The sequence below is a fragment of the Neophocaena asiaeorientalis genome, unplaced genomic scaffold (assembly GCF_003031525.2).
Source record: "Neophocaena asiaeorientalis asiaeorientalis breed wild unplaced genomic scaffold, Neophocaena_asiaeorientalis_V1.1 scaffold182, whole genome shotgun sequence".
Classification (NCBI taxonomy): Eukaryota; Metazoa; Chordata; class Mammalia; order Artiodactyla; family Phocoenidae; genus Neophocaena; species Neophocaena asiaeorientalis.
This window is the reverse complement of record NW_020174648.1, coordinates 3,790,401-3,817,254: the sequence shown is the minus strand read 5'-3', so window position 1 is coordinate 3,817,254 and position 26,854 is coordinate 3,790,401. Positions and strand designations below refer to the sequence as shown.

At 42.1% G+C, this 26,854-nt stretch overlaps 1 protein-coding gene and 1 pseudogene across 1 annotated transcript in view; both read right to left on the bottom strand.

Annotated features, from left to right (window-relative positions):
- ASTN1 (astrotactin 1) overlaps positions 1-26,854 on the bottom strand; it is a 323,825-nt gene that overhangs the window by 228,819 nt on the left and 68,152 nt on the right. The gene's annotated exons all lie outside the window — the stretch shown is intronic.
- On the bottom strand, positions 10,839-16,674 carry LOC112408911 (casein kinase I pseudogene; annotated as a pseudogene).

Here is a 26,854-nt window from a genome sequence, read left to right as displayed (position 1 = left end):
TTGGCACAGGAGGCATGGAATGAGTTTCCCTGGTTTTCTCTTTATCTTTTTCTTCAATAGCAAGGGCAAAGTTTCTATCAGGTTCTTAACAAAGACTGCAAATACAAATACCTTGTAGGTACCCTTTACTCTCTCACTGGCTTCTAGGTGGGCTGGTGTCTTTCACAGGAAATGACTGACCTACTGGAATTCGCTCATTAAATGATGAAGTAACAGAGTTTGGTCACCTGCCCAAGTTCATGGCAATGTCAAAATCAGCAACCAGGTTGTTTCACTCTCCATGTGGTTCTTATTCAAGGTCCTCACGATGCTCCTTGGGGGCGGGGGAGGGGGGGTTCTCCACAGCTGATTTTGTGTTCCTCAGAAATGGAATATTTTTTCACTCAATAATGATCTGACAAAAGACTTTTCTGTTATTACTGAGGTTGTCAGATGTCCTGGTCTTGCATAATAGCAGAGAAACCCTCCCCTTCCTCCACACACATCTTCTCCTAGCGTTTGTCTTTCCTCCTTCTTGTCTCTCTAGTGGTATCTTCTCTGTAGTATCATGGATCATTCAACCAACCTCTTTCTCCACCTTTAGCTTTCTTTTCATGTCAACTAGTTTTAAACATAAATATAAATTTCAAGAAGGGAAAAAGCCTTAACCTTAAATACATATATGGCAGAAAAAGAATTATTGCAAAAATGTTCCTCTTAGCATTTAACTTGCAGACACTGGAATCCATCTAGATGCTCAGCATGAGAAAAGGGATGGATAAATGATGGTATGGACATATGATGAAATACTATGTAATACTAAATACAATTAACCATCATATGTTTCAAAGAACATTTAATGATGTGGCAAATCACTTACAATATAGGGTCAAATAATGTTTTTAAACTCTTTTTAAATTGTGTAAAATATGAGCTCAGTTTTCCAAAAAGAATTTTATATGAATAGAAAGTTGGCAAAACATGTAACTAATGTTTACAGTTTGTCCCTGGAGAGTGGGGGTATGGGAGATTCTAAATTTCTTCTTCATATGTCCTGTGTGTTTCTTCTCATCTTTAGTTAGTTTTTAATGAAAACTAAATAATAGTTTTTATTATTGATCGAACTATTAATGATCGATAGTTTTTAATGAAAAGAAAATAATAGCTTTTATTTTGACACCAGAGATTGTTAGGTATCTTCTATGGCACCTAATATGAATACTCCGGGTGTCTGGTTTGTAAAACCGCCAAAGCGATGTGCATGGGCACAGACTATTATAGCCAGAGAGAACTAGAAAATAGCATCTATTCTCAAAATGTTTTCAACAGCAAAACTCTTTCTTCAAAAGAAACCTTTAAAGAGACGCTTACTGTGTCAACAGAGATAAAAGAAGAATGGTTCTCATCCCAGCAGGGATAATGGGCTCAGAGTCCCATCATTTCCATCTTCCTACCCTCCTGATGGCAGCTGAAGCCTGTTAGTGAAAATCCCTAGGACTCTGGGAGGCACCATTTGTAAAGATCCTGATTTGGTACAACCTCTCTGTGCTGCAAGTGGAGAATCAGGCACCATGAGGGGCAGTGACTTGCATGAAGTCATCAGGGTTCCTGACCAGGACAAAACAGGAAACACCAATTTTCAGACTCCTAAGCTGGTTGCATGAGAGACTTGCCCAGAAGAGAAAAGCATCTTTCAGGGATGTTCTTGAGGTACAAGAGTAAAGAAACAGGACCCGGGATGCTGACCGTGAGGAGTCAGCCACCTTCAGCAGTGTGCTCAGCGAGTCATATGTGGAATTCTGCCCATTCAGCAGGAGACTGAATGGTATTTATAATTTGGAGGTGAGCATGGCCTCTTTTTCAACCTTCAGACCCTGTGAATCTCCTCTGATCCCCACCACCAACCTCATGCTGCCTAGGCTTACAAGAAATGCTGCTAAATCCTTTCCCCTCTTTGCAATGAATCAATGTCTCTGTGGTCTGCAGTCCTCAACCGTTGTTTCAAACAGAGCCAGCTTTTGGATGGAAGCATAAAACCCCAAATCTTGCTGGAGCTGTTCAGAGAGCCCAAGATGCTGGTGGGAGCGGGGGAGTGTTAATCCCCACTTTCGAGGCCAGCTCCTACTCTGGTAATTACATTTTGCTTCAAAAAAGTGTCCCTGCCGCTGCTGGTAGATACAGTCTTCATTTTCACCTCTCCAAGCGAAGCTGGGAGATAAGGTCTCTCTGAAGGTGGCTTGCTGACCCCGGAGGTGGCTTTGTTCAGGGCACGGCTGCATTTCAGCACTGGCCGAGCTGAGCTGTCAGTCCTGGGGTTTGCTGAGCTGTTTGCAAAGAGCTTTGCTTAAAGAAGTTATATATCTGTAAGGTATTATTATCACCTCATCTTTTTCAATCTTCAACTCCAGTCACAGTGATGAGGAACCAACCTCAAGTGCCTCAGAGTTTCAGTTTAGTACAAGCCTAAAGGCTTGGGTTTTGAAAAGATATCTGAACCCCTCAGATGTGACAGAATTGAACTGGAAATCTGCTTAAGCACCTAAAGAGAATGGAATGCTTCCTACTGCTACCCATGGAGATGCTGGCCTGCCTCTGCTTCTACCACCACTGAGAAGCCAAGACAAACTTCCATTGCCAGAGTTGAATAATATTCACTCCTAAGTGTCCAGCCATCTCATAAGAGGGGCAAAACAGAGGCAGTGTTCCTGAGCTTGGGAATCAGGCCGATAAGCCAAAGACATAGAGAAGTTGGAACAGCTGTGACATTCGCCACATGCCTGATTAGCCACTTCACTGAATGTAGCTAGTGTCACCGTCGGTGAAATCAAAAAGGCAGACAGGACATTCACAAGGGAAAAATACATGTGTTTGGAAGTTAACAACAAACCAAGAGGTGCTACTTTAATTTTTCTGAAAAATCCTACACTCTGTTGATACTACCTATTTTAAAAAGTATTTTAAACATTTCTCGCTTAAAATGTAGCACGCTCCTTCTAAGACGTCCAACAACTGAGAAGCTTTTGAAGCGAAACTTCTGCCCATCTGCCTTGCAATCCCACTCCCGGAAGTAACTAATATTAAAGTTCAGAAAATATCTTTGCACACCATTCTCCAAGCTCACGTAACTATATACAAGCACATGTGGAGTGTTTCTTCCCTCCCGCCTTCTTCCTTCCTTCCTCAACAAAACAGGGTAATCAACACATCAAAATTCTTCCATTAAGGTTTAGAAACCAGCAATACTTGTTGGATATGAACTGCTTTGTCTGGCCCAGAGTCAGAACTGGCCAAATTACTGCATGTTGTCTCTTCTCTCTCCCCCCACCACACACCCCTCCCGTCTACGGGAGGGATAATGGGCAGTGAGCCAGCAACAGAGGATGGTGATTTTTCTTGGTTTACGTAACCAGCACAGCCAGTCCTTCTCAAAAGCAGAGGAGGTTACCCAGGAGCCCCTGCCTAATCTCATCAATGCAGAGGCATGGAGCTCCCAGATCTCTGTACTTTGTTTGATGTCAAGAGTCTTCATGCTCAGAAACAGAGACACAGATGTAGAGAACAAACGTATGGACACCAAGGGGGGAAAGTGGCGGGGGGGTGGTGGTGGTGAGATGAATTGGGGGATTGGAATTGACATGTATACACTGATGTGTATAAAATGGATGACTAATAAGAACCTGCTGTATAAAAAAATAAAATAAAATAAAATTCAAAAAAAACAAAGAGTCTTCCTGCTCGGTGGGGAAGCTCACACCATCTGGGGGTCCTTGATGGCTCCATGAGAGTTTCTGGATTGCTTCTGAATGGGACCAGATTTGACCCTTCCAATAACAAAAGCTCCTATGGAGGGCAGTTAAAGCCATTTGTATAATTTAGTTAATGTATTAATTAATCTTTGTTCCATAGCTATGCCTGGAAGGAGAGAGACAGATTCAGAGAAAGAGGCACCAGAGGGACACTATACGCTGAAAATGTTTGAGGCTAATAAGATCAATGAATACAAGTACTCCTCAATTTCAAGAGTCCAGTTCACAGAACGGTAGAAGCCTTACCTGATACCCCACAGGATACATATACCTACCCACACCACCCTCTCTCACACACACTCATAACTCACACAGAGACACATGCAGAAAGAATTGTATCTTTATTCTCACCCGCCCTCCCTGCACCAACCAGCCTAAGCCCGGCTCTCCACCTGCATATCACACTCTCCCCAGTACTGGCTGAGGTTCTTCTACAACCCTACAAACTCCATCAAAACTGACCCTTAGCAAAGACCTTGCAATCAGACACTGAAATAGAAATTAGAAGTCACTGAAAACAGTCACCTTTCCCAGGGTGTTATCAGTCAGTGGCTGAGTGAAGCTCTTATTTTGTTTAATAAAAATAGGGTATCCTCTTCACTCTGACACCAAAAGCACTAGTGGCCCACGTATTAGTTTAGCCCTGCTCACATAAGCATAAATGTACACACTTGCGAAACACACCACACACACACACACACACACACACACACTCCTCAATCACCACCATCATCATTGCAATACAAACAACACAATTCAATACAATATAATACAATACAACACATGGTGTTGGTATTCTTATAATTCCTTCTAGACTGTGAGCTTCCTAAAGGACAAAGATCCATGAGACAGTCTTATGTTTGCAGTCCCTTGGTAGAATGTCTAATAGATAAACCAGCAGGGTGGCTTGACAGATAATTAGCATCATGATGAAATCTTAAAACTAGAAGAGAAAAAAAAAAAAAAAAAACTAGAAGAGATTACAAAAGTCATCTAGATCCTATATCCATTTAAATGGTCATCCAGCTTGTGCCAACAAAGCTCAACCAACCCTCCACCTTTGAATAAAGACCACCCATCCACAGGGAGCTCAGTTGAAATGCTCTCTACTTTGAGTCAAAACATCTCCTTCTCTGAAGCCTCAACCCATCAATCCCTTGTATTCATTAGTCTTTTCCCACATCTACATGAAAGACCTTCAGATATTTGAAGTCTGCTCCCATGGTTCCCAGATCTTTTTCTGATGAAGCATAATAGTTCATTCAATTGTTCCTTATCCTTTCAACATGTCTTGGGATGCCTTTACCATCCTTTTTACATGCCTTTGTTTTCAAGAGTGGGTGGAGAGAGGGGCTAAATTCAAATGTTAATAAGGAGGATGTGGGTAAAATACATGTATGAGTCTGGCCCTGCTTGTGGTAATGAAGGAGTGATTGGGCTGGTGGTTAAGAGGCCCATCTTACCAAAATGCCTTCAAATGAGAACACAGACTTCATGAAAGACAAATATAATATGTATTGGGGCTAGATTCACCCACTGAACTAGATATTTCCTGAATCACAACGACCAGAACTGATCTCAAAAGTCTGGGTGTCGTTTGGCCAGCTCAAAAAAAAAGAATGATGTTAATATCCCACTGGAGTAACTATACTTCTGTTAATGCTGCAAACATTACATTAACCTTTTAGGATGTGACATTCTGCTGACTCACAACAGGCTCTCTGTGAACTAAAGCCTGGAATTATTTTATAGGGCTGTTATTGTTTTTCTTAAATGCAGTTTTAAGACTCTATGTTTATTCCTTCTAAATTTTACCTTTTCAGATTCAGCCCATCTTTCCAATCTGTCAAGATTCTTCTGAGTATAGACTTTGCCATTTTTGCCATCCCATGCAAATATTCCCCTTGCTAGTTTCATGTAACCTATAATTATGATAAGCATTTTTATTGATATAATTCACATACCATAAAATCCACCCTTTTATATTGTACAATCAGTGATTTTTAATATTTGCAAAGTTATACAACCATCACTACTACCTAATTCCAGAAAATTTTCATCAGCCTAAAAAGAAACTCTATTCCCATTAGCAGTCCCCATCCCTCCTCCCTCCATCCTCTGGCAATCATGAATTTCTGTCTCTATGTAGTTGCCTGTTATGGACATCTCATAGAAATGGATTCATATAATATATGGTCTTTTGTGTGTGGCTTCCTTCACTTAGAATCATGTTTTTTAAGATGCATTCATGTTGTAGCATTTATCAGTACTTTATTTCTACGGCCAAATACTAGTATATTGTATGGATTCAGCACACTTTGTCTATTCATTCTTCAGTTAACATACACTTGGATTGTTTCCAATTTTGAATGTTATAAATAATGCTACTATGAATATTCATGTGGAAGTTTTTTTTGTGGACAGATGTTTTCAATTCTCTTGAGTATATACCTAAAAGTGGAATGGCTGGGTCATATGGTAACTCTATGTTTAGCTCTTTTGAAGAAATGCCAAATCATTTTCCACATCAGCTGAACAATTTTACATTCCCACCAGCAGTGTATGAGGGTTCTGACTTCTCCACATCCTTGTCAACACTTATTATTGTTTGCTTTTGATTATATCTATCCTAGTGGCTATGAAGTGGTATTTCACTGTGGTTTTTATTTGTAGCTCCCTAAAGACTAATGCTATTGAGCATTAGCCCATTTCATGGGCTTTCTGACCATGTGGATATCTTTGGAGAATGTCTATTCAAATCTTAGCCCAATTTTTAGTTGGATCATTAGTCTTTTTATTATTGAGTTGTAGGAGTTCTTTATATATTTTAGATACATGATTTTTTAAAGTATTTTGGATATTTTATCAGATACATGATTTGCAAATATTTACTCTTACTCTGTGGGTTGTATTTTCAATTTCCTGATGTCGTTCTTTGAAACACAAAAGTTTCAAATTTTGATGAAGCCCAATTTATCTAATTTTTTCCTTTGTTGCTTGTGCTTTCAGTGCCACAGTTAAGATGCATTGCCTAATCTAAGATCACAAAGACTTACACTTTTCTAAGGCTTTTACAGTCTTAGCTCTTACATTTATATATTAAATCCACTTTGAGTTATTTTTTGCATATGGTGTGAGGTAAGGGTTCAACATCATTCTTTTGCATGGATACACAGTTGTGTAGTTGTACCAGCACCACTTTCCTCATAGAATTGTCTTGGCACCCTTGTCAAAAATGAATTGCCTACAAATATAAGGGTTTATTTCTGTACTCTCAATTCCATTCCATTTTTATATGTCTAGCCTTATGCCAGTAGTGCACTGTCTTTATTACTGTGGCTTTGTAGGACAAACATATTTTTGAATGTTACAGAAATCAATTATAGAAATGTTGAACAAGACGGGTCTAAGGAAAGAGCCCTGCGGCACTAGAATATAAGTTCCATGAAGGCAGGAGCTTTGTCTCCTTTGGTCACTAGTACATTCTCAGTACCTAGAAAAGGGTCTGACACATGGTAAAGCTCTGACTAAATATCTGTTGACACTGAATGACTGAATAAAAAATATGATTAGAATCCACTATCAAATTACAACCACATATGAATCTACTTACTTGGAGCAGCATTCTGCCTTCTCCTTCCATCAAGTCTGGAAAGCTCATGCGGAAGACCTTGCCAAATATTTTGCTGAAGTCTAAAGGGCACTTATTTTAACACTCAGTGTCAGAATACCGTATATGACATCCATCAACTTAGAGTTACCAGAAGAACAGTAACTTAGACCATTCCTGGCACAGGCAGGACACCACCTGATGACTTAAGGAAATCCTCTTACCTATTCCTTTAAAACAGTTATTACCAACTTAGAAGAATTGCAAAATCCTATAGCAACCACATTCATATCATTTAATAACCCCTGTCTGGTAAGTTAATACTCTGAGATGTCCCATTTGCCCTTTTCGGAAGAGGAAGCCCAGGAAGCAGCAATGAAAAACAAGCAAAAAAAGACCGTGCACACACCCGCAACACTGGCTCTGCCAGAGCTCTCCCTGCTTCTGAATGGGACCTAGATGATTGAAAGATGACAGCGTGGGGAGATTTCACCAAAAAATGAAAGAAACATCAACAAAGAAAAGGAGAGATTTCAACTTTTCCCATAGATTAACGACTAACAGTTTTATTTTTTAAAGTTCAATTTTTTTCTTAACTGTATGTGAAAGCTGACTTTTCAGCTGTGTGTTTGTATATAGGACTGTTAGGTCTCTGAATTTCATTGAAGGTTTATATCCTGGGGTTTATGTTTTGGGTACAGATCTGCATACAAATACTGATACTGACATCAGCTCCCAAGAGAGCCTGCCTTGTAGAAATATCCTTGCCTGAAATCTCACGAACTTTCAGGCTCCAGCCTTATGTACTAATGCTGCCTCCTTGCTGAAAAAAAATCATCACAATTTTCAGTTGAGATCACTACACAAATTACCTCACTTAATCTTCTCAGTTGAAATAGATATTGTTCTCTGCTATACAGATGAGAACAGCAAGGCTGAGAGAAGTTAAGAAAATTTCAATTCATAATCAGAGGAGCCAAGACTCAAACCCAGGTCAGTCTGACACCAAACTGCATGTCCTTAGCCACTGTATATCCTGCCTCCCAAATGAATATAATGCACTAAAAATACACACAGGTGGTTTTAAATGAAGACAGGCTGCCTGAGCACATGATTGTCTTCTGAGTAAAATCCAACTGCCCTTCTTCCTCTAGATCCTTGCCCTGGACTTTGCCAATTCAAATGCCCATAATCTCAAGCCCACTGCCTTCTCTTTTTATTTTATTTTATTTTATTTTTTATTTTATTTTATTTTTTTTTGCAGTACGCGGGCCTCTCGCTGTTGTGGCCTCTCCCGTTGCGGAGCAACAGGCTCCGGACGCGCAGGCTCAGCGGCCATGGCTCACGGGCCCAGCCGCTCCGTGGCATGTGGGAGCTTCCCGGACCGGGGCACGAACCCGTGTCCCCTGCATCGGCAAGCGGACTCTCAACCACTGCACCACCAGGGAAGCCCCTGAGTTGATTTTTAACATAAGGGTCCAACTTCATTCTTCTGTACATGGATATCCAGGTTTCCCAGCACCATTTATTAAAGAAATTATTCTTTCCCTATTGTGTAGTCTTGGCAATCTTGTTAAAGATAATTTGACAGTGTGTGCTTGGATCTAGTTCTAGACTCTCTATTCTGTTCCATTGGTCTATATGTCTGCCATTGTGCCAATATCATACTGTTTTGATTAGCACAGCTTCGTATTGTTTCGAAGTCTAAGTGGAAACACATCCCTGTGCATGGATTGAAAGACTCAATATTGTTAAAATGTCCATACTATCTAAAGTGATCTACAGATTCAATCCAATGCCTATTAAAAATTCCAATGGCATATTTTGCAGAAATAGGAAAAAAATCCTAAAATTCATGTGGAATCACAAGGATCCTGATAGCCAAAATGATCTTGTGAAATAAGAACAAAGATCAATAAGTGGTTTTCCTCTTGCTGCTTCTTGCAGATCAACCCACTAACAAGACCACAGCAGTAATTTTTGCACGTCTATGACACACTCTCTCTTTGAACACTAGCTTTGAGAGGAAACTTGGATGTCATTCAGATGCACGAATCCCAGATACCCAAAGCCTGCTTAAGCACCTCAAGTCCAATATAGCTAACTTCTAAAAGTAAACCCAGTTTAGAGCAACTCATGCAGAGATCTTAACAGTTTCCTCATTCGTCCCCAGTCTTGACAAAACTCCTATAATTTTTGCTCATCAGTGTCAGTTCTCCAATCATCACCACCACTGCGAAAATGCCGTGATATTTTCAAAGAAAAGTCCCATAACTAATTTTTTTTCCCAACTGCCAAACACCTCCACCTTATTTCATACAGAAATGTCTCCACATAGGTTCACCCGTAACAACTGCAGCTCCCATGAACACAGTCTTTGGGGTTAGAACATGGTTTAAATCCTAATCTCATCATCTATCAGCTGTGTGTCTCTACACAACTCATTTAATAAACCTAAGCCTCAATTTCCTCACCTAAAACTGGCTATAGTATGACAAATCTATCAAAGATTTGTCATAAAGATGAAATAATACAGCGCCTGGCACTTAGCAAAGCCTGCATGATAATCATTATTATTATTAATATTATTTTGGTTTCATTTTCCTTTATTTTTTTAAAAAAGCCCCTAAATTCTGTGGCCTCCAGGAAGCATCAGAGAAACGAAGTGCCATTTCTGTACACTTTGTAAGGCAAAACCTAGATGCACACGCCGCGGGGAACGGCCCCAGTTGCTCTGACCGCGCAGCACTCTGGCCTCCGGGAGACCACGCTGACCGCTCGAACCTGGCCCACTGTGGGTCTGGGACTGGCTTTAAGACGCTTATCTCCCACGGCTCGGCCGGCAGCGCCGAGCCAACACAAGAAAACCAGGCACACCTGGCACCACCCAAGGGGCCCAGTGGTGGCCGCCCAGAGGTCTGGGGCAGCGGCCCTGGGGCAGCGGCTGGAGTAGGTGCGCAGGAACTCCCCGCCGGCCACACCTGCCGGCCCAGGCTTCGGAGCAGCATTTCGGCTGGGGGCCGCCCTCACCCAGCCTTCCCCTTTGGCCTGGGGAGGCCCAGGGCGGGCTCACCTCTGGCAGCAACGTCCCACAGCGACCCCAGTAGAAAACGGCCTCCGGACAAAGGGAGAAAAGCTGCACTTTATGGCACTAACGGGGCCGGCGGCTGCACTACTTACTCAGTAGACACTGGCGGAGACGCAAGGCAGAGCGGCCGCTGGAGTTTTCTTTTCTCCTTGTTTTAAATAGCTAATGCTCTTGGAAGGGCGGACCAGACACAGGTGTAAGGAATCTCGTCCAAAGTCTCATGTAAAGTAAGTGATCCCACGTGGGGAGGGCAGCTCTGCCGGCCTGGCCGTCTGCGTCCGGCTGCGGCCACATGGCCATGGCCAAGCTGGCCCCGAGGGGCTGCAGCGGGAGGATTCAGGGCACCACTCCAGGGTCACTTGCGTGGCTCCAGTGATTTTCTCTTTCTCCTCTGAAGGAAACAGCAGCACTTGGTGTCGTCAGCCACCTCCACGTCTGCAGGGACTGTGATGGGGACACTGAAGTGACCAGCGGTGGTGTCGTCGGCATTCAGCTCCCCGTGGATGGAGTTCAGTGCCTGGTTTTTGATGTGTAGCAAGGCTTTGTCCCGAGCCTGAGGCTGCGAGGGCAGGTTGGTGTGGACCGTGCCATAGGCGTGGGCCGGGGCTTCCCGGCCCAGTCGGACTGGTAACCAAACACAAAGCGGCTGCGGTCAGAGGTAGTGAAGAACTTGTGCAGGTAGTCAGAGTTCAGCTTCTCGAAGAAGTCCAGGCGCCGCCCGTAGCACAGGTACGTGGCCATCTCCGGGAACCTCTCGGGGAGGCTCTCGGTGGGCGTGGCCCGCTTGGTGTCCCGGATCTTCAGCTGGCGCTCCTTGAGCGTGTGGGCCTTGAGCCTCTGCCCGCGCAGGCTGTCGCACAGGAAGCACGTAGCCCAGCGCCTCCAGGCCCTCGCAACGGCTCTGGTCCTTGCCCAGATGAGTGTTGAGGCTTATGTAGCACGTCGTGCTCGCAGTACGGGATGTGCTTCTTGGTCTCGGGGTTGATGGACTCCTTGGCTAGGCCGGAGTCAGTCGATGATTGTGGATGGCGTGCCCGGCAGCCCAGCCGGGAAGTTCTCGGGCTTCACGTCCCGGTAGGTGAGGCCCTTGGTGTGCATGTACTTCATGCGCCTGACCAGCTGGATTGCGATCCTGAGCACCATTTTGAGCGTCAACTTCTGGTTGCACGGGTGGAACAGGTCCTCCAGGCCAGACCCGAGCAGCTCCAGCTCCGTGGCGTTGTAGTACTTCCCTCACAGGCCGAAGTAGTAGACCTGGCGCATGCCCTCTGCGGCGCTGAGCTGAGCTTAGAAGCTGTACTCCAGGTGCAGCTGCGGCGCCTGGGACTTGATGGGCTCCAACTTGATATAGTTAAGTATTCATTTGTATAGCGATTCTTTTCTAGCCGGAGCTCCCCAAAGTTGCTAACTGGCTGTCTACTCTCCCCAAATCTCTTAAATGACCCTGTCTGTGATTTAGGTTCCAAGAGGTCATGAAGTGAACCGAGATCACCTATTAATGTTAAATGAGCCTGTAAGTGAATGTCGGGCAGCAAATCAAAACCACTGTTAGCAGCTCTTCTGAGGAAGTTCCTCTCTTAAAGGACCAGCCGCCCTTTCATAAAAGACCACTTTTTTCTATGAATAATATATATAAGAGTAGGGAAGAAAACGTTTCCATTAAGCAATATCAATTCTCAACACACTGGATATAATCTCTTATGCCTCCATAGTTAAAAATTAAACACAAAGTATTATGTTAAAAAACTCCAAAGCTGATTTTTATGTACTCTTTTTCTCCAAAAACATCATTCTTACCAGCCTTTCAATATAATTATATTCCAGGGCAAAACATGCAGGTAGAAAAGAATAAATCAATATATAATCTTCCTTTAAAGTCCTAGCTTAGATTTTATGATGTGTACAGGATGTTCAAAAAAAAAAAATCAGATCTGAAATTTTCCACAATGAACATATATAGTATATTCCATTATTTTGTTATTTTAAAAGGGAAAATCATGCAAAATATCAGATCTCTTGTATTTTTAGACACAAGAGACTTTCATTGACTGTGCAGGCTTTCATTGACTGTGTGAGTTTCTGTTAACCTATTTCTAGATCTTAAGTCCCTGACAAATAGCTGGTGCTTAATGTATATTTTTCTAAATAAATAAATACTAATATTAAATAAAAACTAAGAAGATATTTGAGGTTGGGACAGTTCAATGTTTTCCCAATATTATTGCCCAGTGGATTTCCCCCTCCTCTGCTCCACTTCCCTCTTTACTAAATAAAAAAAGAGCAATTTCAAGGAAACTATAACTGGGAAGTAGAAGGATTCTTACTGTTGTCCTTAATTCACTTAGGACAAGCATTCTCATCTTATTTATTTAAGAAAGTCCATGTGAAAGTCATTGAACTCAGAAAAGCATGGGCATCTATCTTCTTAAGCTATGAAAGTAAAAATAATGATAATAATATATTTAATTACAAGAAAAAATTTGGTTGTATGCATTTCGATCAACTTACCCAAATTGATTAAAATTCGAATCACAGGATTTCTAAAGCTGGAAAGATTCTTACATGTCTTGGAATCTAACCCTTCCTTTTTAAAATTGTGGAAGCTGAGGTAGAAGAAGTTAAGTGATTGTCCCAAAGATACAGAACTAGTAAATGGCAGACAGACTTGTTCCCAGGTACCTAATTCCAATTTCAACACATGTTCCATTTCACTTCACTCTACTATAAACCCCGTAGTGTTTTACAGACTGATAATAAAAATTAGTTAATAAAGATGATGGTGATAATGAAATTTCACTGTGCTGGAAACAGGGAAATGAGGTCAGTTAGCTGGCATTTGGTGATGCTTTTGTTAAGGCAGACCATCTATTATTTTCCATCTCCCTCTGCATTTAAAACAAATCTATGTACTTTGCTTTAAAAAAGCCTTAGGCAACTAAGTATTATTCATTAAAACATTTAAGACAACTGACAGCTCCTAGTAATACACTTCCAGAACAGAACAAGCAGGATAAAGATAACTTAGCAACTGCATACACATAGAATTTTTCTACTGATACCCTAATCCCCTGCTGGCCAATTTTTTTAAAGCAGGCTTTTATTGTACCATAAAAATGAACAAGCTGAAGCTTTCACATCCGGAGAAAGGTTGGTACCTGCATGGAAAATGTTTTGCCTTCAGGAGTCCAGGATGAGAGAAGACCATTATTACTCCTAGGTAAGGACAACTAATATGCGATAGAACTGGGTATTGAAATTCCATTTGTGAGTAGCACATAAAGTACAGCTTTAGCAAGAGGATTCCATTTCTAAGTATAAGATGATTACTGATGCAAGGTTGGTCTTGTTACCACTAATATGACTTTGTCTTTTAAAAACCAAAAACCCAGCTTTGGAGAACTATTTGACAGTAGCTATGAAAGCTAGGCACTTGCATCCACTATACACCAGAAATTCCACTCATCGGTATATACCTGACTAAAATGCATTTCTCTATGAGTCAAAAGACATACACAAGAATGTTCATAGCAGCCCTGTTCAAAATAGCCCCAAATTGGAAGCTACTCAAATGGCCATCAAAAATAGGATGGATAAACACATTGTGATATAATCACACAATGGAATACCACTTTGCAGTGATAGTGGGTAAACTACAGCTACTCTCAGTAACACGAACAGATTTTTACAAAAACATATTGTAGAGTAAAAGAAGCCACCTACGGGAAAAGTTTGCACTGTATGATTCTGTTATATAAAATTTTAAAGTGATCCTATTAATCTATGGTGTTACAAATCCAGTTAATGCTTCCCCTTGGGGGGGGGGGGGGTGGTGGTGACTGAAAGGGGCACAAGGAGGATTTGGGGGAGGGTGCTAACTCTGTTTTCTTTCGTGATCAGGGTCCTGGTTATACAGGGTCGCTATCTTTGTTTAAATGCATTGACCTATACGCTTATGATTTGTAAGTTCATATGAGTGTATGTATATGTCATTTAAAAAGTCTGAAACCCTAAACATTTTCCTATAAAAACATCATAGGGCGAGAGTGACACATTAGTAGAAGCGATGTACCATCAGTAAGATAAAGAATGACTGCACCGGGCTTCCCTGGTGGCGCAGTGGTTGAGAGTCCGCCTGCCGATGCAGGGGACACGGGTTCGTGCCCCAGTCCGGGAAGATCCCACATGCCGCGGAGCGGCTGGGCCCGTGAGCCATGGCCGCTGAGCCTGCGCGTCCGCAGTACTTATGAGCCAATACAGTGTTAGGCATTTATATAATCTTCACAATAGCTTTCAAAGGCAGATACTATTGGCCTCATTTTACAGAGAAGGAAACAGACTCTGAGAGAGGATGAAGCCTATGCAAGTTATGCTGCTACTAAATAAGGGAAGAGAGATTCAAATTTGGGACCACTGACTCCTCAGGCTGTTTTCATATAGCACAGTTTCTATAGAGGTCAATAGCCCTTTGACAAAATGTCTGCATTCCCTAGAGAAAAGAACCAAAGGGTTCTTTTCAACTCTGCTTTAAGTCTATCCTAACACCAGGGAGTATTCCAAGTGCAAGAAAAAACACAACCACCCTTTTGCCTGAAAAACAGTCTTAAATAGCAGGGGTAGTGAAGGTATAAGTTTTTAATAATTGTCATCACTGGGTTAAAACACTTTCTCAATCAAGCCCAATATTCTTTCAGAAATGATGGTATCCAAGGTGTGGGTACCTTCCAAAAGGCAGGCCTCAAAAGTTTAGGTATCCACGTTCAATGTGTCTAACTTCCTTCAGACTCAAGGAAAAAAATCACTCCTAGCACTACAGAACGGGCCAACATCCAAAGAGGAAGAAACCAATGGTGCCACCCCAAAAGACTTCAGAGAAACCGTAAACCAGCTGTATTGCTTTGAGGTATCAACTCCAACTAGGAGCAGGCGTCCCCTGCAAGCTATTCCCTTACCATCACGGCTGATGCTATGACCCAGAATAAACATCTGACTCTCCCTACCTCAGCTTCTCCACACTGCAAAAGGATGATAAGAACTCCTACTTGTCCTCAAAGGTGTTAAAAGAACGAGCTTATATCTGCAGAGAGAAGCACTGTTTGGGTGCTGAGTGACCTCCAATACAGGGAGCCTTGAACAATGCAGATTGGTGTCGGTCTTGCACAGATCACACATGTTCTCACCTCCCAACAGAGAAGGTTTGAGAGTGACCCCCTAGCTCATAATGAGACACAAAAGCAAATGGATGATGCGGAGATATATCTGGGGACTAAATGAAGAAATCAGAAGAAAAATCGGAGTGAAATTGGCCAGGCTAAAAGTGACCTACAGTAGCCCTGCCCTTGCATACAAAATCACAGGATGGACATTTGTCCTCTGCAAGCTCTCTGGCAGGGTTGGCCAGACTGGGCACTGGGAGAGTTGACTGAAACCACACCAGAGACAGCAGCCACAGAGACTCAATTAAAACTGATCTAACGTGAGAACAGAGAAGAGGATACACTGAGCTACAGGGATGGAGCAGCAGGTACTCAATGGGTATGCGAGAGTAGTAAAGCAATAGATAAATCAGACTTAATAGCTGGCTCCTGATCAGGTGACTCTCCTCCAGGGCTTCCACCTGGTGGCAAGCATAGGTGAATACTAAGAACAAGCTCCCAGGCTCTGAGTTAGGTCATTTTACATGTTTATCACACAGTCCTCTCACCAGCCCCTGAAAAGTGGGTATTATCATTTTTCAAGAAATGAGGGTCAAAGTGACAAAGTAACTTGCATTAAGACAGTGCCGCCATCACTAAAATATAGGTCTGGCTGAGACAGGAGCCCTTGCTCATTAAACTGGGTCCTCCATCTCTCATCACAGTTATTCACTGTGTATACTAGCTCTGAGCAGATCCCCAGGCCAACTCAGTAGGAAATCCAAACTATGGTACCTGGCTTTGTAGTTAAAGGGTATGGCCTGTAGTACAGTAACTGATCCAATAAGCATTTGAAGAGGTCCTGCTATGGGGCAGGCTTGTGCTAGATGAGAATAATGCAAAAAAAAGAAGACCCACTCCTTCACCTTGGCAACATCCATCGGCATCCAACAAGCATGGTGCAGCAGCCATTCTGGGCAAGTTCTCCAGCACAGACTTCAGCCACAGTTGGTGAGATGCATAAGCAATCACAGAGGTTATGGCCCCCTTGAAAGCCATTCTCAAGGAGGCCCTCAGCAAACAGAGGATATTCTTTCGTCTGAGTTTTGACAGTTCTTTATTAATCTCCTGAGTATCACGGCTAAAAACTGCTGCATGTTCTTTTACTTTTAATTACAGTCCTATAGGAGGTTTGATTTTATTTAAAAAAAAAAACTAGTAAAATTACTGCAGAAGAAAAAAAGCTCTTAATAATTTATTCATAATGCTATTAAGACAAAGTCATGTTTTATTGGGCTCTGCGTGTTTATGTTGTGTTGCAGAAGTCAATAAGAGGGAGCTTTAGTAATATATAATATCTACGAATATTCTTCATGTATGTTCACCAAACAATGTCTCAGCATCAACAAAGGATTTCAATAATTAAAAGGCATGATTTTCCCCAGTTTAACTATTTCCTACTAAAAGGGTGCCACAGACGCTTATACTGACAGCCTCTCATTCCCAGCAAAAGCAACTGCACTTTATGGGGAGAGAGAGTGGAATGAATGTTAGTCCAGGAAGGGGCTCTTGTCTCCATGCTGACGCTAACTGCACATGACCTTGAGGTCTAGGTATTCTGTACGATGAAAAGATTTAGATGAGGCAATGCCCACGTCTTCCCCAGCTTTCCCACTGTGAAATAGCACTCCCCTGGGCCTTATCTTTATCCCTTCTTGATCACCACTACCTTTTGTCAGGGGTCATTTTGAAATGAGTTTCTTCTTTCCCAAATGCGCATTGCTCTTCGACTACTTAGCCTGGCTCACAGAGTTAACAGGCAGAATGGAGGCCCACTGGCTATGGAGACAAGCGGTGGTTCCCTCTCCAACTTGCTGTTTGCCCTTGATCAGGAAGTCACTTAGGAATTCCAGACCCATCATTTCCTCACTGATGGGGGATTATGTGACAATATTTAGCTACCATGAAGGAGTGAGAGAGGATTAAATAATATGCTTGTATGGGACTTACCCAATACTTGATGTTACACTGGATACTTGGTAAATAATTACCTTTTGAGTCTCACAGAACTCATCTGAAATACCTTCCTGATTCAAGGACTAAATAGTTCCATAAGAGGGTTTAGTTCCTTTTCATTCCCTAAAGGAACTATGCCACAAGCTGAGAGCCTTGATATACCACTGCAAGCATGGATTTCCTTTGCCTTAGCTCCCGAGAATCACTAAAGAATCATGATCACTATGTTTTACAGTCTCAAATCATTTTCCCCATATTCCTTAATAGATAGACGCTTATTATGCCGTAAACATAAAGGGAAAATATCCAGTGGGTATTTTGACACTGTTAACACTCCCTCTCGGGGAGACCTTCAAGATGGCAGAGTAAAATGTGGAGATCACCTTCCTCCCCACAAATACATCAGAAATGTATCTACACGTGGAACAACTCCTACAGAACACCTACTGAACGCTGGCAGAAGACCTCAGACTTCTCAAAAGGCAAGAAAGCCCCCACGTACCTGGGTAGGGCAAAAGAAAAAAGAAAAAACAGAGAAAAAAGAATAGGAACAGGACCTGCACCTCTGGGAGGGAGCTGTGAAGGAGGAAAAGCTTCCACACACTAGGAAGCCCCTTCACTGGCAGAGACCAGGGTGGGGGGAAGTTTCAGAGCCCCGGAGGAGAGCGCAGCAACAGGGGTGCCGAGGGCAAAGCGGAGAGATTCCCTTACAGAGGATCAGTGCCAACCAGCACTCAACAGCACGAAAGGCTTGTCTGTTCCCCCGCCGAGGCGGGCGGCGGCTGGGAGCTGAGGCTCCGGCTTCGGAGGTTAGACCCCAGGGACAGGGGTTGGCTGCGTAAACAGAGCCTAAAGTGGGCTAGTGCGCCACAGCTAGCCGGGAAGGAGTGTAGGAAAGACTCTGGACCTGCCTAAGAGGCAAGAGACCATTGTTTTGGGGTGTGCAAGGAGAGGGGATTCAGAGCACCGCCTAAATGAGCTCGAGATGGGCGCTAGTTGCAGCTATCAGGCAGACCGCACAGACGGGCATGAAACGCTAAGGCTGCTGCTGCAGCCACCAAGAAGCCTGTGTGCGAGCACAGGTCACTATCCACACCTCCCCTCCCAGGAGCCTGTGCAGCCCACCACTGCCAGGGGCCCGTGAACCAGGGACAACTTCCCCGGGAGAACACACGGGGCGCCTCAGGCTGGTGCAACGTCACGCCAGCCTCTGCCGCCGCAGGCTCGCCCCACACTCTGTACCCCTCCCTCCCCGCGGCCTGAGAGAGCCAGAGCCCGCAAGTCAGCTGCTCCTTTAACCCCGTCCTCTCTGGGCAGGGAACAGATGCCCTCAGGCAACCTACATGCAGAGGCGGGTCTAAATCCAAAGCTGAACCCCAGGAGCTGTGCGAACAAAGAAGAGAAAGGGAAATCTCTCCGTGCCGCATCAGGAGCAACGGATTAAATCTCCACAATCAACTTGATGTACCCTGCATCTGTAGAATACCTGAATAGACAACAAATCATCCCAAAATTGAGGTGGTGGACGTTGGGAGCAACTGTAAACTTGGGGGTGCTTTCTGCATCGAATTTTTTTTCTTTTATGTTTATCTTAGTTTAGTGTTTAGAGTTTATAATCACTGGTAGATTCGTTTATTGGTTTTCTTGCTCTCTTTTTATATATATATATAGCTATATTTTTTTTCCTTTTTCTCTTTTTCTAAGTGTGTATGTGTATGCTTTGTTGTGTTATTTTGTCTGTATAGCTTTGCTTTTACCATTTGTCCTAGGGTTCTGTCTGTCCATTTTTTTAATTTTGTTTTTTCTTTGTTTTTTAGTATAGTTTTTAGCGCTTGTTATCATTGCTGGATTTGTTCTTTGGTTTGGTTGCTCTTTCTTTTTTTTAACTACTTTTTAATTTTTTTAATTTTTAATAATTATTAAAAAATTTTTTTATTTTAATAACTTTCTTTTCTTTTATTTTTTTCTCTCTTTCCTTCTTTTTTTCTCCCTTTTATTCTAAGCCATGCGGTTGACAGTGTCTTGGTGATCCGGCCGGGTGTCAGGCCTGTGCCTCTGAGGTGGGAGAGCCAAGTGCAGGACACTGGTACACCAAAGACCTCCCAGCTCCACGTAATATCAGTGAAAGCTCTCCCAGAGATCACCATCTCAACGCTAAGACCCAGCTCCACTCTATGACCAGCAAGCTACAGTGCTGGACACCCTATGCCAAACAGCTAGCAAGACAGGACACAACCCCACCCATTAGCAGAGAGGCTGCCTAAAAACATAATAAGATCACAGACACCCCAAAACACACCACTGGATGTGGTCCTGCCCACCAGAAAGACAAGATCCAGCCTCATCCACCAGAACACAGGCACCAGTCCCCTCCACCAGGAAACCAACACAACCGACTGAACCAACCTTAGCCACTGGGGTCAGACACCATAAACAACGGGAACTACGAACCTACAGCCTGTGAAAAGGAGACCCCTAACACAGTAAGTTAAGAAAAATGAGAAGACAGAGACACACAGCAGATGAAGGAGCAAGATAAAAACCCACCAGACCTAACAAATGAAGAGGAAATAGGCAGTCTACCTGACAAAGAATTCAGAGTAATGATAGTAAGGATGATCCAAAATCTTGAAAATAGAATGGAAAAAGTACAAGAAACATTTAACAAGGACCTAGAAGAACTAAAGAGCAAACAAACAATTATGAACAACACAATAAATGAAATTAAAAATTCTCTAAGAAGGAATCAATAGCAGAATAACTGAGGCAGAAGAACGGATAAGTGACCTGGAAGATAAAATAGTGGAAATAATTACCACAGAGCAGAATTTAAAAAAAGAATGAAAAGAACTGAGGACAGTCTTAGAGAACTCTGGGAAAACATTAAACGCACCAACATTTGAATTATAGGAGTCCCAGAAGGAGAAAAGAAAAAGAAAGGGAATGAGAAAATATTTGAAGAGATTGTAGTTGAAAATATCCCTAATATGGGAAAGGAAATAGTCAATCAAATCCAGGACGCACAGAGAGTCCCATACAGAATAAATCCAAGAAGAAAAATGCCAACATATAGGTTAATTAAACTATCAAAACTTAAATACAAAGAAAAAATATTAAAGGCAGCAAGGGAAAAACAACAAATAACATACAAGGGAATCCCCATACGGTTAACAGCTGATCTTTCACCAGAAACTCTGCAAGCCACAAGGGAGTGGCAGGACATATTTAAAGTGATGAAAGGGGAAAACCTAAAACCAAGATGACTCTCCCCAGCAAGGATCTCATTCTGATTTCACGGAGAAATTAAAACCTTTGCAGACAAGCAAAAGTTAAGAGAATTCAGCACCACCAAACCAGCTTTACAACAAATGCTAAAGGAACTTCTCTAGGCAGGAATACAAGAAAAGGAAAAGACCTACAATAACAAACCCAAACAATTAAGAAAATGGTAATAGGAACATACATATTAATAATTACCTTAAATGTAAATGGATTAAATGCTCTAACTAAAAGACATAGACTGGCTGAATGGATACAAAAACAAGACCTCTATATATGCTGTCTACAAGAGACCCACTTCAGACCTAGGGACACATACAGACTGAAAGTGAGGGGATGGATAAAGATATTCCATGCAAATGGAAATCAAAAGAAAGCTGGAGTAGCAAATCTCATATCAGACAAAACAGACTTTAAAACAAAGAGTATTCCAAGAGACAAAGAAGGACACTACATAATGATCAAGGGATCAATCCAAGAAGAAGATATAACAAATGTAAATCTTTACACACCCAACACAGGAGCACCTCAATACATAAGGCAAATGCTAACAGCAATAAAAGGGGAAATCGATGGTAACACAATCATAGTAGGGGACTTTAACACCCCACTTTCAACAATGGACAGATCATCCAAAATGAAAATAAATAAGGAAACACAAGCTTTAAATGAGACATTAAACAAGATGTACTTAATTGATAATTATAGGACATTCCATCCAAAAACAACAGAATACACTTTCTTCTCAAGTGCTCATAGAACATTCTCCAGGAGAGATCATAACTTAGGTCACAAATCAAGCCTTGGTAAATTTAAGAAAATTGAAATTCTATCAAGTATCTTTTCTGACCACAACGCTATGAGACTAGATATCAATTACAGGATAAAATCTGTAAAAACTACAAACACATGGAGGCTAAACAATACACTACTAAATAACCAAGAGATCACTGAAGAAATCAAAGAGGAAATCAAAACACACCAACAAACAAATGACAATGAATACACTAAAACCCAAAACCAATGGGATGCAGCAAAATCAGTTCTAAGAGGTAAGTTTATAGCAATACAATCCTACCTGAGGAAACAAGAAGAATCTGAAATAAACAACATAACCTTACACCTAAAGCAATTAAAGAAGAACAAAAAAACCCCAAAGTTAGCAGAAGGAAAGAAATCATAAGATCAGATCAGAAATAAATGAAAAAAGAAATGATGACAACAGTAGCAAAGATCAATAAAACTAAAAGCTGGTTCTTTGAGAAGATAAAAAAATTGATAAACCATTAGCTAGACTCATCAAGAAAAAATGGGAGAAGACTCAAATCAATAGAATTAGAAATGAAAAAGAAGTCACAACAGACACTGCAGAAATACAAAGGCTCATGAGAGATTACTACAAGCAACTCTATGCCAATAAAATGCACAACCTGGAAAAAATGGACAAATTCTTAGAAAAGCACAACCTCCCAAGACTGAACCACGAAGAAATAGAAAATATAAACAGACCAATCACAAGCACTGAAATTGAGACTCTGATTAAAAATCTTCCAACAAACAAAAGTCCAGGACCAGATGGCTTCACAGGCGAATTCTATCAAACATTCAGAGAAGAGCTAACACCTATCCTTCCCAAAATATAGCAGAGGGAGAAACACTCCCAAACTCATTCTATGAGGCCATCATCACCCCAATATCAAAACCAGACAAAGATGTCACAAACAAAGAAAACTACAGGCCAATATCACTGATGAATATAGGTGCAAAAATCCTCAACAAACTACTAGCAAACAGAATCCAACAGCACATTAAAAGGATCATACACCATGATCAAGTGGGGTTTATCCCAGAAATTCAAGGATTCTTCAATATATGCAAATCAATCAATGTGATACACCACATTGACCAACTGAAGGAGAAAAATGATATGATTATCTCAATAGATGCAGAAAAAGCTTTTGACAAAATTCAACACCCATTGATGATAAAAACCCTCCAGAAAGTAGGCATAGAGGGAACTTGACCTCAACATAATAAAGGCCATATATGATATATGGGGAGGGGGAGGGGTGGGCTGTTCGAGGTGAGAGAGTGGCATGGACATATATACACTACCAAGCATAAAGTGCATAGCTAGTAGGAAGCAGCCGCGTAGCTCAGGGAGATCAGCTAGGTGGTTTGTGACCGCTGCAACCTAAGTGTCCATCAACAGATGAATGGATAAAGAAGATGTGGCACATATATACAATGGAATATTACTCAGCCATTAAAAGAAACGAAATTGAGTTGTTTGTAGTGAGGTGGATGGACCTAGAGTCTGTCATACAGAGTGAAGTAAGTCAGATAGAGAAAAACAAATACTGTATGCTAACACATATATATGGAATCTAAAAAAACAAAAACAAATGGTTCTTAAGAACCTAGGGGCAGCACAGGAATAAAGATGCAGACATAGAGAATGGACTTGAGCACACAGGGAGGGGGAAGGGTTAGCTGGGACAAAGTGAGAGAGTGGCATGGACTTATATATACTACCAAATGTAAAATAGATAGCTAGTGGGAAGCAGCCGCATAGCACAGGGAGATCAGCTCAGTGCTTTGTGATGGATGGGTGGGATAGGGAGGGGGTGGAAGGGAGACGCAAGAGGGAGGAGATATGGGGATATATGTATAAGTATAGCTGATTCATTTTGTTATAAAGCAGAAACTAACACACCATTGTAAAGCAATTATACTCCATTAAAGATGTTAAAAAAGAAAAAAAAAGACTCCCTCTCCACCATAACTAACATGGTCATCCCACTATAAACTGGAAGAGACAATGTGGCTTCATGGAAAGAACTCACATTTAAGCAAGAAATCAAACTCAATGAGATGCTAATAATTATTGTTAGCACCGATTGAGAGATTAGTCTACGCCAGCATTGTTCTGAATAATTTTCACTTATCAAGTCCTTTATTCCTGGAGAGAACCCTACAAGATTGTTACTATTTTCATGTCCATTTCACCGTGTAGAAAACATGCAGCACAGGAAGGTTAAACGCTTCAGAATGCCAGATTTCTAGGAATTGGTTCACACCAGATTTAAACCCAAGCAGTTTAGAGTCTGGGCTTTTAATTATGCTACTCTTCAGAGTTGGCAGGATGATCTGAAAGAATGTATGTAGAGAACTGGCCATACTGAAAGCACTCAATGAATAGTAATTTATATTATTTACATTAAAATAGCTATTTTCTTAAATGTTGCTTTTTGCAACTGATTATGACAGAGATTCATCCTTTGTATTCCTCCTTTCCACTTTTACTTCCCATATTTTTAGTTCCACTGGCCTCACTGCTATCTGAGTCCACAGACACAAGGCCCTATGGCATTCATGTCATCCCAGAGTGAACCCCCTCTCTATCCCATCTTGTAACTTCCCTAGGTCTGGCTTTCAGAGTTCCACTTACTGACCTACCAGCTTACTGTTTGAAATAAAATTCAGAGGAACAAGTCCCTCGGCCTTTTCCTATACTTTCCTCACTCTGTGTACAGCTTCAGCCTCTGATAAACTGGTCACTTGTTTTGTAAGATATGTTAAGATACAGCAACAGTTTAGTCTGTGATACCTTACCCTGTTAAAGGGAAGCTTACCCTAAGATTATAGACTCCTCATTTTCTGCAACTCACTGATGCAGTCACCAAAACATCATCAGCTTTTTTGGCTCAGGTAAGCATCAAGCTGAATGGTGTTCAAATGACAGCAACAGTGAGGCAGATAACAGGTCTTATAAGACACCATTCGCAGAAGATAATCATAGTAATTTGCTGTCATCATTCCCTCGCAAATCCAGGAAAAGGAGCAGCATTAAATCCCATATAGAAGGCAGACGTGTTGAGACTTGGAGAAGTACATGGTCCACATGAATTCTGGGAACTGGTGGCAAAGCCAAGAAATAATGAAGTAGCAGATGGCAGGCCATCAGTGGAAAGGTGGACCCTTCCACTACCTCACCTAACCAATTTGAGGTAGCTGGTAGTTTATCTGAAGGCCATTTTCAAATCATGCAGTACCTTGCTCCTCAAAATGTGGTCCATGGACCAGCTGCATAGATATCACTAGGGAACGTGTTAGAAATGAAGACTCTCAGGTCCCTCCGTAGACCTCCTGAGTCTGAATCAACATTAGAAGCTGGCTATTCCTGAGTGCATTACATACTAAGAAGTTCTGGTGGGGGCTTATAGCTCAGGTTAAGACTGGCAGGCCTGACCTACCTATAAAAGACTCCATTTTGAAATTTCAATGAATAAGTAAGTACATATGATAATATAAAAGCAAAATTGTGAAAGGGTAAAACGTTTTTAAATTGTGCTCAGAATAAAGTTGCAACACTAAAGAAGAGATGGCAAGAGATCTGCGTGGAAACCCAATAGAAATATTCCATTTGCTGCTCTGATACACCACCCACTTTTCTTCATCTTGCTCTGTGCCCAGGGAGGCTGACCTGTGTGAGAACAGAGGGATGAAGAAGGGTGAGATTCCCCAGGGGCCAGCCTTGGGCTGGGCGTGTCCCTCAGTGGAGGTCACAGCTCTGTCCCAACAGCCCTCACCATCTCTGGGTTCTAGTAACTGCCTCCTTCTCTTCCCCTTCAGGCCTAAGGCTGGTCACAACACTTTAATGTTAATAGCCTCTGCATACTGCACTATTCCTTTTTGTACCTTTTAAATAATCTCTTATAAATTCTGTAAGACTCAGTTGGAGTATATAACTTGTTTTCTGCTGGGACCCTGATTGATAGATTTAGACAAAACTGTTGGTTCAAAGAAAGAAAGGAGGGGCTTCCCTGGTGGCGCAGTGGTTGAGAGTCCGCCTGCCGATGCAGGGGACACGGGTTCGTGCCCCCATCTGGGAAGATCCCACCTGCCGTGGAGCAGCTGGGCCCATATGCCATGGCTGCTGAGCCTGCGCGTCCGGAGCCTGTGCTCCGTAACGGGAGAGGCCACAACAGTGAGAGGCCCGCATAGCGCAAAAAAAAAAAAAAAGAAAGAAAGAAAGGAGAATTAACCTATCATAGGGGAGGGAACTTAAAATCTAAGAATGGTCCAGGGGAAAGAGGGTGTGACAAATTTAATAAAGGCCATGTTCCATCACACTTAGACGTCACCCATAAGAAACATGCTCTTAACATGTTTAATAGCAAGCTTACCCCTCATCTGTTAAGGAATCCTAATTCTCAGAATGGGGTTTCCACTGCATTTCAATCCAGATTCGCTATCAAGTACATCCTAGTTGTGTCTTGTCATAGCAACATCCCTTTGGATGCTCATCTGGCCTGCATCTGCAAAACAGCCTTAGAAGGTAAGTCATCTCCTGAAAGTGTCCCCTCTCCTTCCCTTCTCCCTAAAGTACAGAGTTGATTGCACAAGCCACCTTTTTCCCTGTAAGATCTATCCTTTCACAATCAACTTCTTCAGGTCCCCCATTTATTTGTATAGTATGACCCCTATTTTCCAGAAGCTTCCAGAATTAGATATGATCTCATTTTTCTCTGACTCCTTTCCATCACAGAATGTCAAATGTGTACACGCATTCGACTATCTACAAAACCAAATGCAACTGCACTGAGTGGCCCTTGGCCCACACCGCTCCAGAGGGCCCAACTCTACAAGAAGTCAGCATGACCAGCCTGGTCAGGCAAAAAGGCTTTCCTGCAGCTCCACATCCATCACTGCCACTCAGATGTCAAGCTTATTCCTACCGCATCTTGTCCCTCTATCTAGAATCTCATCTCCAACAACCAGTTCTTAAGTAATTCTATGTCACCCAGCATTCAAGGCCCTTAGCAGGCTCACCTTGTTTGTAAAGTCTTCCCTTCAACTTTAAAACATAAAAATCTCTCCCTTATCCAACTCCTTTGGAGCTTGCTTGCTTCAAAGTGAGAACGAAGGGGGTTTCTGTAAG